This window comes from Pongo abelii, chromosome Y (genome assembly GCF_028885655.2).
Source record: "Pongo abelii isolate AG06213 chromosome Y, NHGRI_mPonAbe1-v2.0_pri, whole genome shotgun sequence".
Classification (NCBI taxonomy): domain Eukaryota; kingdom Metazoa; phylum Chordata; class Mammalia; order Primates; family Hominidae; genus Pongo; species Pongo abelii.
Genome location: NC_072009.2, coordinates 40,982,762 through 40,998,336, shown reverse-complemented (window position 1 = coordinate 40,998,336; position 15,575 = coordinate 40,982,762). Strand labels below are relative to the sequence as shown.

The window sequence follows — 15,575 nt, the reverse complement described above, 5'->3', positions numbered from 1 at the left end:
TATATACAGCATATTCAGGTGAATAATAACTTTCAAAAATTTGAGAGAAATATAAATATATAGGATCAGAAAGATCGTAGTCAACAAAAAAGATTAATACCACATAAAACTATCCCACAACAAACAAGAATAAAACTCTCGCTCCAGTCACCACTGCCAGCTCATTCACCTTGTTCTTCTGTGGCTCCGCTATCCCACTCCTCTGCCCATCGCAATAGAAGAAGTGATCGCCATGCTGCTCACTGACAATGGCTCTGGCATGTGCAAAACTGGCTTTGCTAGGGATAGCGCTCCCTGAGCCATGTTTCCCTCCATCGTGGGGTGCCCCCGACACCAGGGAATGATGGTGGACATGGGCCGGAAGGACTCCTACATGAACAACAAAGCCCAGAGCAAGCACAGCATCCTGACCCTGAAGTAACCCATCAAGCATGGCATCATTGCCAACTGGGAAAACATGGAGAAGATCTGGCACCACTTTTACAATAAGCTGCATGGGGCCCCAGAGGAGCACCCAGTGCTGCTAATCAAGGAACCCCTGAGCACCAGGGCCAACAGAGAGAAGATGTCTCAGATTATGTTTGAGACCTTCAACACCCAAGCCATGTATGTGGCCATCCAAGATGTGCTGTCCCTATATGGCTTTGGGTGCACCACTGGCATTGTCATGGGCTCTGGACACAGGGTCACCAACACGGTGCCCTTCTAGGAGAGCTACTACCTTCCCCATGCCACCCTGTTTCTGGACTTTGTTGGCTGGGACTTGACTGAGTACCTCATGAAGATCCTCAACAAGCTAGGCTACAGCTTCACCATCACAGCCAAGTGGGAAATCATGCACGACATCAAGGAGAAGCTGTGCTAGGTCTCCCTGAACTTCAAGCAGGAGATGGCCACTGCCACATCCTCCTCTTCTTTGGAGAAGAGCTACAAACTGCTCGATGGCCAGGTCATCACCATTGACAAGGAGCGGTTCCGGTGTCCAGAGGTGCTGTTCCAGCCTTCCTTCCTGGGTATGGAATCTTGCAGCATCCATGAGACCACCTTCAACTCCATCATGAAGTGTGACGTGGACATCCGCAAAGACCTATATGCCAACACGGTACTATCTGACAGCACCACCATGTACCCAGGCATTGCCGACAGGATGCAGAAGGAGATCACTGCCCTGGCGCCCAGCATCATGAAGATTAAGATCATTGCACGCCCAGAGCGCAAGTACTCAGTGTGGATTGGTAGCTCCATCCTGTCCTCACTGTCCACCTTCCAGCAGATGTGGATTAGCAAGCAGGAGTATGATGAGTCGGGCTCCTCCATCATCCACCACAAATGCTTCTAAATGGACTGAGCAGATGTGTAGCATTTGCTGCATGCGTTAATACAGAAGTATAAATTTGCCCTTGGCAAATGCGTACACCTCATGCTAGCCTCATGAAATTGGAATAAGCCTTTGAGAAGAAATTGTCCTTGAAGCTTGTATCTGATACCAGCACTGGATCATAGAACTTGTTGCTGATTTTGACCTTGAATTCAAGTTAATTGTTCCCCTTGGTATTTGTTTAATACTGTGTACATATCTTTGAGTTCAAACTTTAGTGCACCTGGAGTGGTCACTTCGTGACTGAGGTAAGAATGTACTTGTGGAAGACAAGTCTGTGGCTTGGTGTGTCTGCATGGCCAGCAGTCTCTGATCTGTGCAGGGTATTAATGTATCAGGGCTGAGTGTTCTGGGATTTCTCTAAAGGCTGGCAAGGACTCCTGACCTAGTTTCTTCTGTCCTGCCTGTCTGTCACGGTTGGAAAGTCCAAGCCATAGGACCCAGTTTCCTTTCTCAGCTGATGTTTTTTCCAGAACACGGTGGACTCTCACTTGCCTTGATTTGGAAGCAGTTTGCATTTACACTTGTAAATGTATTCATCCTTTTAATTTATGTAAGGTTTTTTGTATGAAATTCTAGATTCTGTAAAGAGATGACAACAAATTTTTGTTTTCTACTGTTATGTGAGAACGTTAGGCCTCAGCAACACATAATTGTGTAAGGAAAAATAAAAGTGCTGCCAAAAAAGAGAATCAAGCTCTCAAAGGTTGAGAAATAAAGAAAATTCTAAAAGCACCAAGGGAAAATAAACAAAAAAATGGAGGAGCTCGAAATCATTCGGCAAAAGACTTGTCAACAATAGGACTTTAAGGAAGACACAGTATTACAAGATATAAATTGTGATGTCAAAAACATCATTGGAACAGAGGATAAGTGTCTAGGGTTTTTATGTGACAAAAGTTGTCAGCTTAAGCTAGTTGATTATTAACTATAAGATGTTTTCTCTGAGCATTTGAAGACCATCAAAAACTACAGCAGCAACACTAACGATAAAAACAAAGCAGTCAAAGCTTATCACTACTGAAGATATTTAAATGCTAAACATTTAAAAGCAGACATGGGAGGAAGAAGGGAAAAAATGATGTATGACTCAATCAGAAACCACTAACAAGATAGCAGTAGTAAGAACTTAATTATCAATAATTATCTTGAATGCAAATGAATTAAATTATGTAATTAAAAGACGTGGAGTAACCAAATGGATTTTAAAAACGGGATTCAACTACATGTTACCCATGAGACCCACTTAATCTTTAAGGACAAACATGGCCGAAAATGAAGGAATAGAAGAAGATACTGCTATGCAAATGGTAATTAAAAAATTAGGAGTGGCTATACTCCCATGTATAAAAGAGATTTCAATTCAAAACCTGTCATAAGACCAAGAAGGTCATCATTTAATAATAAAGCAATCAATTCATCAAAATGTTATAACAGTTATATATATACATCTGCACTCAACATTGGAGCACCTAAATATTTAAAGCAAATATAAATAGAAATGAAGAAGAAAATGGCAATAAAATAATTGTAGGAAATTTCAGTACCTCAATTAAAACAAGGAATAGATAAACTCGACAGAAAATTAATAAGAAAATGCCAGACTTTAGTTTTAACTAAATGAACCCACAGACATATACAGAACTTTTCATCGTGTAGCAGCCGAATATATATTTTGCTGTAACACGCCTGGAGGATTCTCTAAGATAGACCATGTGCTAGGCCATAAAATAAGTGTTAAAAAAGTGAGATGGCTAAAAATATATTTAATATTTTTCAGACTGTCATGGTAGCAAACCAAAAATCAGTAAGAGGAGAAATCAAAAAAAAAAAAAAAATAACAAACTCACAAATAATGAACTTTTTTTTTTTTTTTTGAGACAGAGTCTCGCTTTGTTGCCCAGGATGCAGTGCAGTGGCACAATCTCAGCTCACCGCAAGCTCCGCCTCCCAGGTTAACGCCATACTCCTTCCCCAGCCTCCCGAATAGCTGGCACTATAGGTGACTGCCACCACCCCCAGCTAATTTTTCGTATTTTTAGTAGAGACACGATTTCACCGTGTTAGTCAGGATGGTCTCTATCTCCTTACCTCATGATCTTCCCTCCTCGGCCTCCAAAAGTTCTGAGAATACAGGCATGAGCCACTGCCCCCCAGCCTACATGACATTTTTAAAACATTGCTCCTTAACAATGAATTGTTGAAAATAAACATAAAAGAAATATTCATAAATATCTTGAGACAAATAATAGTGGAAACACAACATACCTAAACCTATGGTGTGCAATGAAGCAGCATTATGATGGAACATTACAGCGATAAATGAGTACATTAAAAAAATAAAGATACCAAATAAGGAACATCTCATTGTATCTAAGAATCTAGAAGGAAAAACAACGAACTTCAAAATTGGCACAATTAATAAAATAATAATTAAAACGGAAACAAATCAAATAGGGAACATAAACATCTGATGAGAAAAAAAAAAAGGCAGCCAAATTATAAAGCAATAAGTAAAGTTATCTCTCTTTGCAGATGACAAACTCCTATATGTAAAGACAGTTCAAATGTTCTATTTAAGAAACTGTTAGAACCAATGAACAAATTTGGTAACGTCATTGTACAAATAATTACCTGACTGAAAAAGAATTCAAGAAACTCATCTGACTTATAAGCATATCAAAGAAATTAAATACTTAAAAAAAAGGTAACCAGAAAGTAAAAGATCTCTCCATTGAAAACTATGAGACATTGATAAAAGCAATTTAAGAAGACAAAAATAAATGGAAAGATTCTCTATGCTTATGGATTGGGAGAGTTAATATTGTTAAAATATTTATAGCATCAAAAGCAATACACAGATGCAATGTGATCCATCAAAATTTCAATGGCATTCTTCACAGAAATAGAAAACAAAGTACAAAACTTGTATAGCTATATAGAGAGCCATAAATTGTGAAAACAATTCTTGAGAAAGAAAAAGAACTGAGAAGAATCACACGACCTTATTTGAAATTGGCATGAACACAGAAACATGACCAAATGAACAGAACAGAACATCCAAGCATATGTAGTCAATTAGTTTTTGAAATCTGCAGCAAAATGATAAAATGAGAAGAGGGATCATGTTTTCTATGAGTAGTGCTGGGAGAACTAGATTTCCACACACAAAATAACAAAATTGGATCCACATTTTACATCATACACAAAAATCAAATGAAGATAAGTTGAAAATTCCTAAATGTAAGACTGCAACCTCTACAACACCTAGAGGAGAACATAGAAAAAAGCTCATGAACGATGGCCTTGGTAATAATTATTTTAGATAGCATATTAAAACCTCAGTCCACATAAACAAAAACAAATGAGCAAGACTACATCAAATGAAAAAGGAATCAGTCGACCAAATACAATAGCCTAAATATTGGGGAAAATATTTTCAAGCTATATATCTGATGATGGGTTAAGATCTAATGTTTATGAAGAAATTGTATGTGGGAAAGAAAGTTTCTGAGGTGCCGGTTGATTTGATCTTCCCTGTGTGAGACACCCACGGGGAGCCATGGTTGGCTTCTGAGGAGAAAATCTCCTTACTGCCTACATGTCTTTTTCCCTGAGAGCACAACCGCACAGCGCATTCCACTGGTTGCTCAGGGAGATTAGCCACACGCCTTTGCTCAAGGGAATTCACAGAAACCACCAGTGCTATACATCCTACTCAATGACTGACGAGTTCTCCTTCACTGATTAATCCTTTTCCTCATTCCTTCCTCCCCCTCTTATCCACCCTAAGAACAAAGATCTTGTAGACCACTAAATTAGGTGGAGCCTGACATCTTTGGGCAGTGAGCAATCCTCTGATGCTCCGGCGCCCTGGACCTGCCTTTTAAATGCTTATTCTCTCTCTTTCTAACTCCTTTGTCTCCCCCAGACTCAGGGTACCTGCGGGGTGTTGTGGGACTGTTTTCCCCAACATTGTACAACTCAACAGTAGCAAAACAAATAAACATATTAAAAGTTGAGCAAAAGCTCTGAATTGACATTTCTCCAAAGAACATATTTAAATGGGTAACAGGTATTTAAAACATATTCAACATCATTAATCATCAGAAAAAATTTAAATCAAAGGTACTTTGAGACGTTACATAACTCACATCAAGATGGCTATTATTAAAAACTGAAAAGATCACAAAGTTTGGCTAGGATGTTTAGAAAATAAAACTCATGTACAGTGTTGTTGGTAATGTGTAGCAACTATAAAAATTGGTATGGAGGTTTCCAGAAAATTAAAAATAAAACTACTTATGCCTCAACAACTCTTCCTTTAGACATATAACCAAAGGAAGTCCCTACCTCATAGAGATATTTGCACTCTCATATTCATTGAATCATTATTAACAATACCTAAAATATGGAAACAACCGTATTGTCCAGTACAAAGAAATATTATTTAGCCCTAAGCAAGAATGAGATCTTGCCATTTGCCCCACCATGGAGGATCTTGGGGGTAACTATGCTAAGTGAAATAAACCAGGCACAGAAAGAAAAATATTTACAATCACACATATGCAACAGAAGGGAGGGTGATGCCAGGCTTTTTTTTTTTTAGTGAGTTCTTAAAGGCTAATAAAAAAGAATCTCCCTCCTTATCACAAGAATGACACTAAGCTCTTCATAAAGTATCCACCCCCATGACCTGAGCATCTCTCACTCAACCTCTCCTCCAACACTGGGGATCAAATTTCAGCATAGTTTGTAAAAGCAAATATCCGAACTATAGCAATAACTATGTGAGATTAGAAATATGTGAATTTGTTCCAGTATAGTATCCTTTGAAATAGCAATATGTATCCCATAGTATATGTTGTACATCTGAAATGAACATAATAGGATGCATTTCTATTTATTTATTTATTTTTAAATTTTTATTATACTTTAAGTTCCAGGGTAAGTGTCTACAGTGTGCAGGTTTGAACATAGGTATTCGTGTGCCATGTTGGTTTGCTGCACCCATCAACTCATCATTTACATTAGGTATTTCTCCTAATGCTAATCCTCCCCCAAATCCCTACCCCCTACTCCCTGACAGGCCCTGGTGTGTGATTTTCCTTGCCCTGTGTCCAAGTGATCTCATTGTTCAATTCCCACCTATGAGTGAGAATATGTGGTGTTTGGTTTTATGTCCTTGTGAAAGTTTGCTGGGAATGATGGTTTCTAGCTCATCCATGTCCCTGCAAAGGACATAAACTCATCCTTTTTTATGGCTGCATAGGATTCTATCTTGTATATGTGCCACATTTTCTTAATACAGTCTATCATTGATGGATATTTGGGTTGTTTCCAAGTCTTTGCTGTTGTAAATAGTGCCACAATAAGCAAACATATGTATGTTTCTTTACAGTAGCATGATTTATTATCCTTTAGGTGTATTTCCAGTAAAGGGATTGGTGAATCAAATGGTAATTCTAGTTTTAGATCCTTGAGGAATCACCACACTCTCTTCCACAGCGGTTGAACTAATTTACACTCCCACCAGCAGTGTAAAAGTATTCCAGTTTCTCCACATCTACTCCAGCATCTGACTTTTTAATGATCACCATTCTAAGGGGCATGAGATGGTATCACATTTTGGTTTTCATTTGCATTTCCCTGATGACCAGTGATGATGACCATTTTTCCCTGCTTCTGTTGACTGCATAGATGTCGTCTTTTGAGAAGTGTCTCTTCTTATCCTTTGCCCACCTTTTGATGACTTTTTTTTCATATAAATTTGTTTGTGTTCTTTGTTGGTTATGGATATTAGTTCTTTGTAGGATTTGTAGATTGCAAATTTTCTCCCATTCTGTAGGTTTCCTGTTTACTCTGATGGCAGTTTTTTCACTGTCCTATTTATCTATTTTCACTTTTGTTGCCATTGCTTTTGGTGTTTTAGTCATGAAGTCCTTGCCCATGCCTATGTTCATAATGGTATTGCCTAGGTTTTCTTCTAGGTTTTTTATGGTTTTAGGTTTAACATTTAAGTGTTTTATCCATTTTGAATTAATTTTTATGTAATGTGTAAGGAAGGGATCCAATTTCAGCTTTCTACAAATGGCTAGCCACTTTTCCCAGTACAATTTGCTAAATAAGGAATCATTTCCCCATTTCTTCTTTTTGTCAGATATGTCAAAAATGAGATGATTGCAGATGTGTGGTGTTATTTCTGAGGTCTGTCTTCTGTTCCATTGGTCAATATATCTGTTTTTGTATCAGTACCATGCTGTTTTGTTTACCATAGCCTTGTAGTATAGTTTCCAGTCAGGTAGCATGATGTCTCCAGCTTTGTTGTTTTTGCTTAAGACTGTATTGGCAATGTGGCTTCTTTTTTGGTTCCATATAAACATTAAGGTAGTTTTTTTCCAATTCTCTGAAGAAAGTCATTGGTAGCTTGATCAGAATGGCATTGCAAGTATAAATTACTTTGGACACTATGGCCATTTTCAAGATATTGTTTCTTCCTATCTATGATCATAGAACATTCTCCCATTTGTTTGTGTCCTTTTTTATTTTGTTAAGCAGTGTTTTGTAGCTCTCCCTGAAGAGGTCCCTCACATCCCTTTTAAGTTGGATTCCTAGGTATTTTATTCTCTTTGAAGCAATTTTAAATGGGAATTCACTCACGATTTTGGTCTCTGTTATTGGTGTATAGGAATGCTTGTGATTTTTGCACACTGATTTCATAACCTGAGACTTTGCTGAAGTTGCTTATCAGCTTAAGTAGATTTTGGGCTAAGACAATGGAGTTTTCTCAATATACAATCATGTCATCAGAAAACAGGAACAATTTGACTTCCTCAATTCCTAATTGAATACTCTTTATTTCTTTCTCTTGCCTGATTGCCCTGCACAGAACTTCCAACACTATGTTGAATAGGAGTGGTGAGAGAGGGCATCTTTGTTTTGTGCTAGTTTTCAAAGGGAATGGTTCCAGTATTTGCCCACTCAGTATGATATTGGCTGTGGGTTTGTGGTAAGTAGCTTTCATTATTTTCAGATACGCTCCATGAATACCTAGTTTATTGAGAGTTTTTTAGCATGAAGGACTATTGAATTTTGTCAGAGGCCTTTTTTCTATCTGTTGAGATAATCATGTGGCTTTTGTCATTAGTTCTGTTTATGTGATAGATTACACTTATTGACTTGCATAAGTTGAAACACATTTACATTTCAGGGATGAAAATGACATGATAGTTGTGGATAAGCTTTTTGATGTGCTGCTGGATTCAGTTTACTGGTATTGTACTCAGGATCTTCACACCGATGTTCATCATGGCTATTGGTCCAAAATTATCTTTTTTTGTTGTGTCTCTGCCAGGCCTTAGTATCAGGATGATGGTGACCTTATAAAATGAGTTACGGAGAATTACTTCTTTTTTTATTGATTGGGATAATTTCAGAAGGAATGCTACCAGTTCCTCTTTGTACCTCCAGTAGAATTCAGCTGTGAATCCATCTGGTCTTGGACTTTTGTGGTTGGTAGGCGATTAATTATTGCCTCAATTTCAGAGCCTGTCTTTGGTCTATTCAGAGATTCAACTCCTTCCTGGTTTAGTTTTTGTAGGATGTATGTGTCCAGGAATTAATCGATTTATTCTATATTTGCTAGTTTATTTGCATAGAGGTGTTTATGGTTTTCTCTGATGGTAGTTTGTATGTCTGAGGGACTGGTGGTGACATCCCCTTTATTTTATTATTTTTTATTATATTTTATTATTATTATGCTTTAGGTTTTATGGTACATGTGTGCAATGTGCAGGTTAGTTACATATGTATACATGTGCCATGCTGGTGTGCTGCATCCACTAACTCATCATCTAGCATTAGATATATCTCTCAATGCTATGCCTCCCACATCCCCCCACCACACAACAGTCCCCAGAGTGTGATGTTCCCCTTCCTGTGTCCATGTGTTCTCATTGTTCAGTTCCCATTTATGAGTGAGAACATGCGGTGTTTGGTTTTTTGCCCTTGCGATAGTGTACTGAGAATGATGATTTCCAATTTTGTCCATGTCCCTACAAGGGACATAAACTCATCATTTTTTGTGGCTGCATAGTATTCCATGGTGTATATGTGCCACATTTTCTTAATCCAGTCTATCCCTATTGGACATTTTGGTTGGTTCCAAGTCTTTGCTATTGTGAATAATACCACAATAAACATACGTGTTCACGTGTCTTTATAGCAGCATGATTTATACTCCTTTGGGTATATACTCAGTAATGGGATGGCTGGGTCAAATAGTATTTCTAGTCCTAGATCCCTGAGGAATCACCACACTGACTTCCACAATGGTTGAGCTGGTTTGCAGTCCCACCAACAGTGTAAATGTGTTCCTATTTCTCCACATTCTCTCCAGCATCTGTTGTTTCCTGACTTTTTAATGATTGCCATTCTAACTGGTGTGAGATGGTATCTCATTGTGGTTTTGAATTGCATTTCTCTGATGGCGAGTGATGTTGAGCATTTTTTCAGGTGTTTTCTGGCTGCATAAATATCTTCTTTTGAGACGTGTCTGTTCATTTCCTTCACCCACTTTTTGATGGGGTTGTTTGTTTTTTCTTGTAAATTTGTATGAGTTCATTGTAGATTCTGGATATTAGCCCTTTGTCAGATGAGTAGGTTGTGAAAATTTTCTCCCATTTTGTAGGTAGCCTGTTCACTCTGATGGTAGTTTCTTTTGCTGTGCAGAAGCTCTTTAGTTTAATTAGATCCAATTTGTCAATTTTGACTTCTGTGGCCATTGCTTTTGGTGTTTTAGACATGAAGATCTTGTCCATGCCTATGTCCTGAATGGTAATGCCTAGGTTTTCTTCTAGCATTTTTATGGTTTTAGGTCTAACGTTTAAGTCTTTAATCCATCTTGAATTGATTTTTGTTTAAGTTGTAAGGAATGGATCCAGTTTCAGCTTTCTACATATGGCTAGCCAGTTTTCCCAGCACCATTTATTAAATAGGGAATCCATTCCCCATTGCTTGTTTTTCTCAGGTTTGTCAAAGTTCAGATAGTTGTAGATATGTGGTGTTATTTCTGACAGCTCTGTTCTGTTCCATTGGTCTATATCTCTGTTTTGGTACCAGTACCATGCTGTTTTGGTTACTGTAGCCTTGTAGTATAGTTTGAAGTCAGGTAGTGTGATGCCTATTTGATTCTTCTCTCTTTTTTTCCTTATTATTCTTGCTAGGGATCTATCCATTTTGTTGATCTTTAAAAAAAAAAAACAGTTCCCAGATTCATTGATTTTTTTGAAAGGTTTTTTTGTATTTCTATCTCTTCATTTCTGCTCAGATTTTCCATATCTTTTGTCTTCTGCTAGCTTTTGAATCTGTTTACTCTTGATTCTCTCTTTCTTTTCATTGTCATGTTAGAGTGTCAATTTTAGATCTTTTCTGCTTTCTCTTGTGGGCTTTTAGTGCTATAAATTTCCCTCTACACACTGCTTTAAATGTGTCCAGAGATTATGGTACGTTGTGTCTTTGTTCACATTGGCTTCAAAGAACATCGGTTTTTCTGCCTTCATTTCTTTACTTACCCAGCAGTCATTCAGGAACAAGATGTTCAGTTTCCATGTAGTTCTGTAGTTTTGAGTGAATTTCTTAATGCTGGGTTGTAATTTGATTGCACTGTGGTCTGGGAGACAGTTTGTTGTGATTTCTGTTCTTTTACATTTGCTTAGTAGTGCTTTATTTCCTATTATGTGGTCAATTTTAGAATAAGTGTGATGTGGTTCTGAGAAGAATGTATATGCTGTTGATTTGGGGTGGAGAGTTCAATAGATGTCATTAGGCCTGTTTGTTGCAGAGCTCAGTTAAGGTCCTGGATATCCTTGTAAACTTTCTGCCTCGTTGATCTGTCTAATATTGATAGTACAGTGTTAAAATCTCCCATTATTATTGTGTGGTAGTGTAAGTCTCTTTGTAGGTCTATAAGGACTTGCTTTATGAATCTGGGTGTTCCTGTATTGGGTGCATATATATTTAGGATACTTAACTCTTCTTCATGAATTGATCCCTTTACCATATGCAATGGCCTTCTTTGTCTCTTTTGATCTTTGTTGGTTTAAAATCTGTTTTATCAGAGACTAGGATTGCAAACTCTGCTTTTTTTTTTCTTTCCATTTGCTTGGTAGGTCTTCTTCCATCCCTTTATTTTGAACCTATGTGAGTCTTTGAATGAGAGATGGGTCTCCTGAATACCAAACACTGATAGGTCTCAACTCTTTATCCAATTTGCCAGTTTGTGTCCTTTAATTGGGACATTTAGCCCATTTACAGTTAAGGTTAATATTGTTATGTGTGAATATGATCCTGTCATTATGTTCGCTGGATAGTTTGCCCATTAATTGATACAGTCTCTTCATAGCATTGAAGGTCTTTTCAATTTGTCATGTTTTTGTAGTGGCTGGTACTACTTGTTTCTTTCTGTGTATAGTGCTTCCTTCAGGAGCTCTTTTAAGGCAGGCCTGGTGGTGACAAAATCTCTCAGTATTTGCTTGACTGTAAAGGATTTTAATTCTCCTTCACTTATAAAGCTTAGTTTGGCTAGATATGAAATTCTGCATTGAAATTCTTTTCTTTAAGAATCTTGAATATTGGCCCCACTCTCTTCTGGCTTGTACGGTTTCTGCTAAGAGATCCACTGTTGGTCTGACAGGCTTCCCTTTGTGAATAATTCAACTTTTTTCTCTGGCTGCCCTTAACACTTTTTCTTCATTTCAATCTTGGTGAACCTGACAGTTATGTGTCTTGGGGTTGCACTTCTCAAGGAGCATCTTCCTGATGTTATCTATATTTCCTGAATTTGAATGTTGGCCTGCCTTGCTAAGTTAGGGAAGTTATCCTGGATAATATGCTGAAGAATGTTTTCCAATTTGGTTCCATTCTTTCAATCACTTTCAGGTACACCAGTCAAATGTAGATTTGGTCTTTTCACTTAGTCCCATATTTCTCAGAAGATTGGTTTGTTTCTTTTTATTCTTTTGTTCTCTAACCCTGTCTTCGCACTTTATTTTATTGATATGATCTTCAGTCACTGACACCCTTTCTTCCACTTGATCGTATCAGCTATTGAAGCTTGTGCATGTGTCATGAAGTTCTTGTGCCAGGGTTTTCAGATCCATCAGGTCACTTAAGGTCTTCTCTACACTCTTTCTTCTAGTTAGCCATTCATTTAATCACTTTTTGCGGTTTTTAGCTTCCATGTGATGGGTTCGAACATGTGACTTTAGCTCAAAGAGATTTGTCATTGCCAACCTTCAGAAGCCTACCTCTGGCAACTCATCACAGTCATTCTCCATCCAGTTTTGTTCCATTGCTTGTCAGGAGCTGTGATCCTTTGAAGGAGTAGATGTGCTCTAATTTTTAGAATTTTCATCTTTTCTACTCTGGTTCCTCCCCACTTTTGTGCATTTATCAACCTTGGGTTTTGATGTTGTTGATCTACACATAGGGTTTTGGTGTAAATGAAATTTTTTTTTTTATGTTGAAGCTATTCTTTCTGCTTGTCCGTTTTCCTTCTAACCATGAGGTCCCTCAGCTGCAGGTCTTTTGTAATTTGGGGGAGTTCCACTCCAGATTCTGTCTGCCTGGTTGTCATGAGCAGAGTTTGCAGAAGAGCAAATATTGCACAATAGCAAATATTGCTGTCTGATCCTTCCTCTGGAAGCTTCGTCCCAGAGGGGAAGCTGCCTATATGAGGTCAGCATCTACTGGGAGGTGTCTCCCAGATAGGCTACACAAGGGTCAGGGACCCATGTGAGGAGGTAGTCTGTCCAATCTCAGAGCTCAAATGGCATCCCAGGATAACCACTGCTCTCTTCAGAACTGTCAGACAGGGATGTTTAAGTCTGCCAAAGCTGTCTGCTGCCTTTTTTTCAGCTATGCCTGGCCCACAGTGGCAAAATCTAGAGGAAATAGCCCTTGTTGAGCTGTGGTGGGCTCTGCCCAGTTCAAGTTTTCTGCATGCTTTGTTTACCTACTCAAGCCTTAGCAATGGTGGAAGCCCATCTACCAGCCAGGCTGCCACCTTCGGGGTTGATTTCAAACTGCTGCATTAGGACTGAGCAAGGCTCTGTGGGCATGGGACCCACCAAGCCAGGCAACGGAGAGAATCTCTTGTTCTGCCAGATGCCGTGACCTTGGGAAAAGTGCAGTGTTTGCACAGGAATACTCATTTTTTTCCAGGTAGTCTGTCATGTCTTCCCTTGGCTAGGAAAGGGAAATTACCCAACCCCTTGCACTTCCCAGTAGAGGTGACACCCCGCCTTACTTCAGCTCACTCTCCATGGGCTGCACCCACCTCCGTGGGCTGCACCACTCTCCAACCCGTCCCAATAACATGAACCAAGTGCCTCTGTGGGAAATGCTGAAATCACTGACCTGTATTGATCATGCTGGGAGCTGCACACTGGAGCTGTTCCTATTTGGCCACCTTGGAACAACCCCAGGAAAAAATAGGATGCATTTTAAAGGTAATTCTTTTTTTTTTTAAGACGGAATCTTATTCTGTCACTCAGGCTGGAGTTCAGTGGTGTGGAGAGTGCTTCCTCCACACACTTCCTTGTCCCTGTCAATCAGCTGGCTGCGAGGTCATTGAAACCAGAGATCTGAGGCTCAGGACAGGCCCAAGTAGTGTTGTGGCTGCCTGCCTGCATTTCAAGGTCACTGTATGGTAGGGTCAGGTTTGGCTACAGAAATGGCTATTGTGTCACCAGAGGAGGACTTGTTGAGTTGATTTGAGAGACAATACAAGCACCAAGATTTGGAAGGTACCAGGTTAGTGTTGAGGAAACCAGCCCCACACCATCCAGTGGGTACCCTGAGTCTGGAGGAAACAAAGGAATTAGAAAGAGACAGAATAAACATTTAAAAGGTGGGTCCAGGGGACCAGAGCATTGAAGGCTTGCTCATGGCCCATTGCTCTTGGGCTTCACCCAATTTATTGGTTTACAAGCTCCTTGTTCTCAGGGCCTCTGGGAGGGGGAAGAAGGGATAAGGAAAAGGATTAATCAGTGAAGGAGAACTCGTGACCCATTCAATAAGAGGTTTGGCACTGTCAGTTTCTGTGAATTTCCTTGAGCAAAGGCCTGTGTCTAACCTACTAAAGATCTGTAACTTATTGGGACTGAAACATGTGGGAGCTGGTTTCAGGAGGAGCCAAAATGTTTGATTATACTCAACTGCTTCAAGAGAGTGTTATCTATCTGAACAACCTGTGGAGTGCTGCTGAGCAGTTATGCACTTCGGGCATAAATACGTGAAGGCAATAAGGAGACTTTTCTCCTCAGGGGCTCCCTATGGTGCCCCATGGTTTTCTCACACAGGGGAGACCAACACAACTGGCACCACAGAAACTCTCTTTTCCACAGTTAGTAATTATGGGTTTTTGGTTTGGACCAAAGACAGGACAAGAGATAAACAAAAATATTGGGGTGACCTTGTGGTGACAGCATTTTCCAGCCAGCAGGCCTGCTTTACCTTCTGGAAAGAAGGCTGGGCCTCAGAGTCCCACAAAACTTCTTCCATCTGATCCCTTTTGGAGGGACATGAATAAAATGGGCCTCCACAGTCCCAAGAAAGCTCTCAAGGACTTGGGCTTGGACTTTCCTGGAGACAAGACAATTTGAATGCCACTGACTGCCAGGTACTATCATCCCATGGGCCATGAGACAATTTCACTGTTCACTTCCCCTCTACTCTTTATTGGGGACTAAGGCATGGAATGAGTGTAGGGATGACAGATGACAGGGTCCTGTCTATGGGATAAGGACAGACCCCAGGGAAGGAGAAGCCTCCAGCCAGGAGTTGAGGTCAGGGGCCAGGTGTGGGCAGAAGTTTCCTCTGACCCTACGCTTACTCCTGCAGCCTGACTCATCACCGGAATTTATGTCTATTTTGGAGAATGGAAAAAACAGACTTAGGAAAAGACACTTGCAGGCCTGTAACCTAAAGACAAACCCTGTTGTAATTCTGGTGTGTTTATTTTTGGTATTTTGTTTGTTTCTCTTTTCTCATGTTTCTGATACATATCAGTGTCTTTTTAGCACACTCCCTGAACTCTGTGATCTTCTTTTGTTGAGGAGGACCTTTTAAGACAAGAAAAGTACAGGCTGGCCAGCTGTGCATCTGGTCTACATTTGGGGCTGGCCTACATCTTGTC

General features: G+C 39.5%; 1 pseudogene; it reads left to right on the top strand.

Annotated features, from left to right (window-relative positions):
- The first annotated feature begins 214 nt into the window (after positions 1-214).
- LOC129053459 (actin, cytoplasmic 2-like) lies at positions 215-1,432 on the top strand (annotated as a pseudogene).
- Positions 1,433-15,575: the final 14,143 nt, after the last annotated feature.